Here is an 8046-nt window from a genome sequence, read left to right on the forward strand (position 1 = left end):
GAGATTAAACCAAGTTTCTCCAACCTCTCCTCATAGCTAATGCCCTCCCATAGCAGGCAACACCCTGGTAAATCTTTTCTGTACCCTCTCCAAAGCCTCCACATCTTTCTGGTAGTGTGGCGACCAGAACTGAACACTATATTCCATGTGCAGCCTAACTAAGGTTCTATAAAGCTGCAACATGACCTGCCAATTTTTAAACTCAATGATCCGAAGCAAGCTAGCTGTATGCCTTCCTGACTACCTTCTAAACCTGTGCTGCCACTTTCAGTGACCTGTGTACCTGTACAACCAGAGCCCTTCGCCTATCAATACACTTGAGGTTCTGCCATTGACTGTATATTTCCTATCTGCATTAGACCTTCCAAAATACATTACCTCACATTTGTCCGGATTATACTCCATCTGCGACCTCTCTGCCCGCGTCTGCAACCGATCTATATCCTGCTGTATCCTCTAATGGTCCTCATCGCTATCCGCAAATCCACCAACCTTTGTGTCATCCGCAAACTTACTAATCTTACCAGTTACATTTTCCTCCAAATCATTTACACATATCACAAAGAGTAAAGGTGCCAGCACTGATCCCTGAGGAACTCCACTTGTCACAGCCCTCCATTCAGAAACGCATCCTTCCACTACTACTCTCTGTCTTCTATGACCAAGTAAGAAGTCTGACAACACCAGGTTAAAGTCCAACAGGTTTATTTGGAAGCAAACATTTTTGTGTTTGCTACCAAATAAACCTGTCGGACTTTAACCTGGTGTTGTTAGACTTCTTACTGTGTTTACCTCAGTCCAATGCCGGCATCTCCACTTCTATGACCGAGCCAGTTCTGTATCCACCTTGCCAACTCATCTCTGATCCCATGCGACTTCACCTTCTGCACCAGTCTGCCATGAGGGACCTTGTCAAGGGTCTTACTGAAGTCCATGTAGACAACATCCACTGCCCTACCCTCATCAATCATCCTCGTCACTTCCTCGAAAAACACGATCGGAATTAACTCTCTCTCAATCGATTACTGTATGAGAGTGTGGAATTAACTCACTCAATCTATTGCTGTATGACAGTGTGGAATTAATTCTGTCAGCCATTCTCTTTTCCTGTGTTTCAGTTTGGAATTACTTCAGTTCATGTTCATTCGTGAATGAGAGGATGGAATTAAATCTGTATTTGTTTTTCACTATTACTGAATGTGAGTGGAACAGTAACTCTCTGTTCATCGCCGTTATTGCGTGTGAGAATGGAATTAACTGTCAGTCTTTGTTACTGTGAATGAATGCAGCATTAACCCGTTTTCAGATCTGCTGGCATAACTGAATGTGTAATTAACTCTCTCTCTGTGTCACTGTATGTGAGTGTGGAATTAATTCTCTATCCTTTAATCACCATCACTGTATTTTAGTTTGGAATTACCACGGTGTCAATCTCTGTTACTCTATGTGACTGTGTAATTCACTCACTATCTATCAATAATAATGTGCGTAACTCACTCTTTGTCTGTCAGTCTCTGTTACTGTATGAAAGTGGGTCACTGTCAGCTTAGCAAACTACAGCTAGTAGATCAGTGACCTAGTGATCAGTGCTAGGTTCTCAGCTATTGACAATCTATATTAATGACTCAGATGAAGGGACAGGCCATCACCAAATTTTCAGACAATACATAGATAGGTGGGAAAGCAAGTTGTGAGGAGGACACAGAGTCTGCAAGGGGATATAGAGCGGTTAAGTGAGTGGACACAAATTTGGCAGCCACGATAAATTTAGGAAAATGTGAGGCTTTCCACTTCAGAGGGAAGAATAGGAAGGCAGAAAATTATTTAAATAGAGAAAGAGACAGCAGAATGTTACAGTACAGAAGGATCTAACTGTAATTATAAGTACATCTGTGGAGTAAAAAAGTAGGGAAATGTTGCTCCAAATACATGACATTGCTGCTTCTACATGTTTAAAGGTTTTCTCTGATTTAAAGGGGGAAATACTTGTATTGGAGGCAGTGAAGATTCACTTATCCGATTGCTGAGATGAAGGAGTCATCTTACGAGGAAAGTTTAATCAAGTTGAGCCGATCTCATAGAAGTTGAGAAGAATGAGATATGATCATATTGAAACATTGAAGAAGCTGAGGGGACAGGGTAGATATTGAGAGGAATGTTTTCATTTGAGGGCAAAATTAGAACTCGAGGGCACAGTTTAAAAATAAAGTATGCCCCACTTAAGATGGAGATGAGAAGGAATTTCTTCTCTTAAACTGTCCTTAATCTTTGGTATTGAATAAACTCCATTCTAAGTGAGAAAGAGTTTTGATTTACAGGAGTCAAGGGTTGTGGAGCAGACAATAAAGTGGAGTTGAGGCCATAATCACATCAACCATGATCTTTCTGAATAGTGGGATAACCCTAAAGAAGAAATTGCCTTCTGCTGCTCCTGCTTTGTATGTTCTGATTTGATGTCAATGTGGAACGAACTCTCTGTTTGTTCGTCTCTGTTACAGTATTTAGTGTGGAATTAACTCAAATTTGACACTGCAGATGAGTGCAGAACTGATTCCCTGTCTATCACTTATTTTATGTGAGAGTGCAATGATTCTGTCAGTCTCTGTTACTGTACGGGAAGCCATGAGGAGAAATGTTTGAGTGCTACTGGTCTCAAACGTACTCAGGGTTAAACCCATCAGCTTTCCCTCCATCAACGCTCCAGTTCAAAATCAGCCAACAAGAACCTACCTTCACAGAAAGTGTGCAACTGACTGCCACGTCCAACATCCACCCTGATTAAAAGTGGTTCTGCATTTGTCTATTTCTGGCCTCAGTTTTCAGAGCAAGAGCTGCAATAATTCACCAGTGAAATCATGTGCACAAAAAATACACAAGGCAGGCAGCATCTGTGGAAGGAGAAACAGAGTTCATGTTTCAGCTCACTGACAATCAGCCTGCAATAAAACTTACTGATATCTGCTAATGGTGGCCGCGGTTTCCACATGGTGAGGTAATGCGTAGTTGGACTGTCGCTGGACTAGTGATTCAGTGTAATGCAATGGGACCAAATATCATCACAGTAGAGAGTAAAATTTGAGCGCAAAAAAAATCTGGAATTGAAGGTCTAATGATGACCATCTCATAACCACCCATTTGATTCACTGATGCCCCTACAGGGAAGCAAATCTGCCCACATGAACTGTTCTGGTTTACACGTGACGCCAGACACAGAGCAATGTGGTTGACTCTTGAATGACCTGTGAAATGGTTTAACAAGCCACTCAGTTCAAAGGATAATTAGGGCAATAAATGCAGGCCATACCAGTGAAGCCAACATGACATGAATGATGAAACACAGTTCTCTGCACCCAGAAAGCGCTCTATCCAACACATTGCTCAGGCACTGAGAGTGGACATACTCATGATGTGGAGATGCCGGCGTTGGACTGGGGTGAACACAGTAAGAGTTTTAACAACACCAGGTTAAAGTCCAACAGGTGTATTTGGTAGCAAATACCATTAGCTTTCCACAGCGCTCCGAAGGCTAATGGTATTTGTTACCAAATAAACCTGTTGGACTTTAACCTGGTGTTGTTAAAACTCTTACAGTGGACATACTCCCCAGGGGGCGCCGCGGAGCAATCGGTGCTGGAACTTTCCCCACTGCCACTTGTCTCCCATTCCACCAAGCGGCCTGTGTCCTTTTGAAGTTTCCCACTTTCCTCCTCACAGTTGCCAATGCCTCCAACTTTGGTGGCGTGTGGAAATGTTGAGCTTGTGTCCTGTACACCAAGGTGTGTGTCATTAATATATATCAGGAAGAGCAGGGTTCCTAACACCGAGCCCTGGGGAACTCCACTTCCTCCAGTCTGAGGAAACAACCTTTAACCACGACTCTGTTTCCTCTCACTCACAGTATTCCATATGGGGCGGTGAGGGTGGCCCCGCTGCAAAATCCGCTCCCCGGGCTCCCTCGCCGCACTCCGCCGGGCCCGGCGGCTCTGATCCGGGCTCGGAGAGCAGCTGAGACTCGGTTTTGCTGCTGCTCCGCGCAGCCCAATTCAGCTTCCGGGAACCGCACCGCGCATGCTCTGCGCAGTCAGCCGGTCTCCGGGGGCGGAGCCTAATGGCGCCTGCGTACTGAGGACCATTCTGAATGAAATGGACTGTATTCACACGCGCGGTGCGTCCTGGGCTCCCCTTCCCACCATTACATTGAATAATATTGTGCGTGTGATTATATTTAAACCCGTAGTAATTCTGCCGGCGATTTCGTTGCAAATCCATCTTGTTGTCCTGAAAATCGCCCATATCCAATGAATGCTGAAAATATGAACTTCGTATTCAAATTCGGAAGTATACAAGTCAGCACCTGTGGAGGCAAAATTGTTCAAGTTTAATGTTTCAAGCCAACATCCTTTCCTCAGGACAAGTCAAAGTTAGAAATGTAATACGTTTTAAGAAAATGCAACGGAGACAGTCAGATATCAAAAAGAGCAAACGAAGAAAATGTCACAGTTATACATTGCCTTCAGGAGCAAAAGCATAACAGGAAAAAAGACCCAATCATGGCAAATAAAATTACTAGATTCCAGGTGCAATCATATACATATACATATGGTTACGGGTGTGAAGAACACAAGAGCTGGTTTGAAAGAAAGCAAACACCTGACGTGGGAGCCGAGCGGTGAAGGCGATGGACTGTGAATCTATTGTGCTCTGTAGGCGTGGGTTCGCATCCCATCTTTGTCGGAGATCCATTTACTATCTGTTCGTGTTGACCCACTTATTAAGAATGAACTGATGACTTATTTTGAGATTCACCAACCGAGGTGAAGTTTCAACTCAGAGTTCAACAGGTTTCAAGAGTGTCATTGATAATGAGAATATTCAGTGAATTTCATTTTTGGAGTTCATCACAGAGTTCAAGGTGATGGGGGAGGAGGTTTAACACGGATATCAGAAGGACGTATTTTACACAGAGGGTGGTGGGGGCCTGGAATGCGCTGCCGGTGGAGGGTGGTGGAGGCGGACACACTGGGGACGTTTAAGACTTATCTCGATAGCCACATGAACGGAGTGGGAATGGAGAGATTCAAAAGAATGGTCTAGTTTGGACCAGGGAGCGGCGCGGGTTTGGAGGGCCAAAGGGCCCGTTCCTGTGCTGTATTGTTCTTTGGTTGTTTGTTTGAGGGGTGAATACGATTCCGTATTACTCATCCAAATAGGAAACTGGAGCTGGCAATCGATTCAAATCAAGACACCGGTTTTGGGCAGGATTTTGTCACCATGAAAACATGTGGTTTCAGAAGCTCCAAAGCAGGCACCAGCTTCATTTGTGTCACCAGTGGCAGATTTTGTCTGTCCAGAATCGGCAGGTCAGCCATGAAAATTAGTGCCAGGTTAGATGGAATGATCATGTTAAATTGCCCCTTCGTGTCAGGAGCATGTTGCATACGTGGGGTTATGGGGATAGGGCCTGCATGGGATTGTTGTCGGCGCAGGCTCGATGGGCCGAATGGCCTCCTTCTGTACTGTAGGTATTCTATGAAGTTCGGGGCAGCAGTTTCACTTCTCTAAGAATATTGAAAACTGTTCTCTGTTGAACATTGAATACAGGAGTTGGGACGTCTTGTTGAAGTTGTGCAAGACATTGGTAAGGCCACACTTGGAATACTGTGTGCAATTCTGGTCACCCTATTATAGAAAGGATATTATTAAACTAGAAAGAGTGCAAAAAAGATTTACTAGGATGCTACCGGGACTTGATGGATTGAGTTATAAGGAGAGGCTGAATAGACTGGGACTTTTCTTTCTTGAGCGTAGGAGGCTGAGGGGTGACCTTATAGAGGCCTACAAAATAATGAGGGGCAGAGACAAGGTAGATAGTCAATATCTTTTCCCAAAGGTAGTGGAGTCTAAAACTAGAGGGCATAGGTTTAAGGTGAGAGGGGAAAGATACAAAAGTGTCCAGAGGGGCAATTGTTTCACACAGAGGGTGGTGAGTGTCTGGAACAAGCTGTCAGAGGTGGTAGTAGAGGCGGGTACAATTTTATCTTTTAAAAAGCATTTAGATAGTTACATGGGCCAAATGCAGGCAATTGGGATTAGCTCAGGGGTTTAAAAAAGGGCGGCAGGGACAAGCTGGGCCAAAGGGCCTGTTTCCATGCTGTAAACCTCTATGACTCTATAACATTAAAACTTCTAACCAGTCAATGCCTGTTAGAGAACTGGCCATGAATAGGGCTGACAGTGAAATGGTTCGTATCGAATTAGTTACAGCAATTGATTTGTGAATAAGTGTTGATATTATGCTTTCAGAGAGACTGTCATATCTTCTTAAAAGATCAGTGGCACTTGTTTTTTTTTGTTCAGTAATTTTGTGAATCTATTTGGAGCGGGTGCAGTTGGTCAGTATCTGTGCCTCTTGCTTGGCCAGCTCCGCAAGCAGCAGCAGCTCCATTCCTGTCCAGATGTGTGGACACAAACGGGAAATTTCAATTATTGTTCACTGCTGCCATCTCCTGCCTGAACGCGAGTTGTACAACAAGGTAATGATTAATTCAGAACCTTTTTGGATTGGAGTGAAATAACTTACTTACCGATTGAAATGATTGTAAGACATGATATTAATCAAATTCCATGTCCCGGACATATGCTTTCTGACTGCACGTCCCTGCTCACCCCGATCTATCGGAAAATGTAAAACTCCCAGAACTGGAATGTCGGTTCTCGGATTCTCTAATCTCTGATTTCTTTGTCGCTTCATTGCTTGTGTATTCATTCCGTAAATACAGAGGGGGTGGAAGAGTGAGGTGAGCGATGGTGGTCACTGTGCGAGCATTTGACTAATGGTCAGTTCCTGGCCATCACAGCGGTGACTTATTTAATTAGCTATCGCAGGTCACAACAGAAGGGGGTCACTCCTAAAATGAAATTCACTGAATATTCTTATTATCAATGGGTTACTAACGGAAAATCCAGCTTCAACTTTATTTCATTGTAAACTTTGTTTCAATGGAAGAAGAGGCCTCAGAGCTAATCAATGTGTTCTCAGTCAGAAACAACAGTAAAAAGGTAAGTTAAACTGTCCAGAAAAACCCCCAGCCAAGATTAGTTTACGAACTGTGGCATGGACACTCCTTGTATCAGTGACTGAAGTAGTTCCGTAATTATAACTAACGAAAATAATTATTGATTCGACTGAGTGAGCAATGATGGTATAGTGGTTAGCATTGCTGCTTTCCATGCAATTGATCCAGGTCCAATTCCTGGGCATCATATTGGTCACGTCTTTATAACCTTAACCACATCCTCTTGCATTTCAAAGCATCTCGACAAATGCAGTTTGACTGCAACATTTGCCGCTGAATAGAATGGACTTCAATTTTTAACATTATGTTTTCGGCCAGAAAATTCGGCTTCAATTTCTTTATACTGAACAAAAAATGCTGAAATAGAAGAAAAGTCTCTGAACTAATGAATGAATTCCAGCATCTCGGACGACTATGTCTGCAGGACGTGCACCCAATTGCAGTTCCTTACAGAATGCATGGGTATGTTGAAGCAGCAGTTGGATGCACTTAGGAGCATGAAGGAGGCAGAAAGTGTCATAGATAGGAGCTTTAGAGACGCGGTCACACCGAAGGTGCAGGCTGATAGATGGGTGACCGCCAGAAAGGGCAGGCAGTCAGTGCAGGAATCCCCTGTGGTCATCCCCCTCTCTAACAAGCATAACGTTTTGGATACTGTTGGGGGAGATGGGCTATCAGGGGATACCAACAGCAACAACCAAAGTAGTTGTACTCCGGCTGGCTCTGTTGTAAGCAGGGAGGGACAAAGAGGACTAGAGCAATAGTTATAGGAGACTCTATAGTTAGGGGTGCAGATAGGCGTTTCTGTGGACGTGAAAGAGACTCCAGGATGGTCTGTTGCCTCCCTGGTGCCAGGGACCAAGATGTCTCTGAACGGACAGAAAGCATTCTGAAGGGAGAGGGTAAACAGCCAGAGGTCGTGGTACATATTGATACTAACAACATAGGCAGGAAGAGTGATGAGGTCCTG

Source organism: Mustelus asterias, unplaced genomic scaffold (assembly GCF_964213995.1).
Source record: "Mustelus asterias unplaced genomic scaffold, sMusAst1.hap1.1 HAP1_SCAFFOLD_462, whole genome shotgun sequence".
Taxonomy (NCBI): domain Eukaryota; kingdom Metazoa; phylum Chordata; class Chondrichthyes; order Carcharhiniformes; family Triakidae; genus Mustelus; species Mustelus asterias.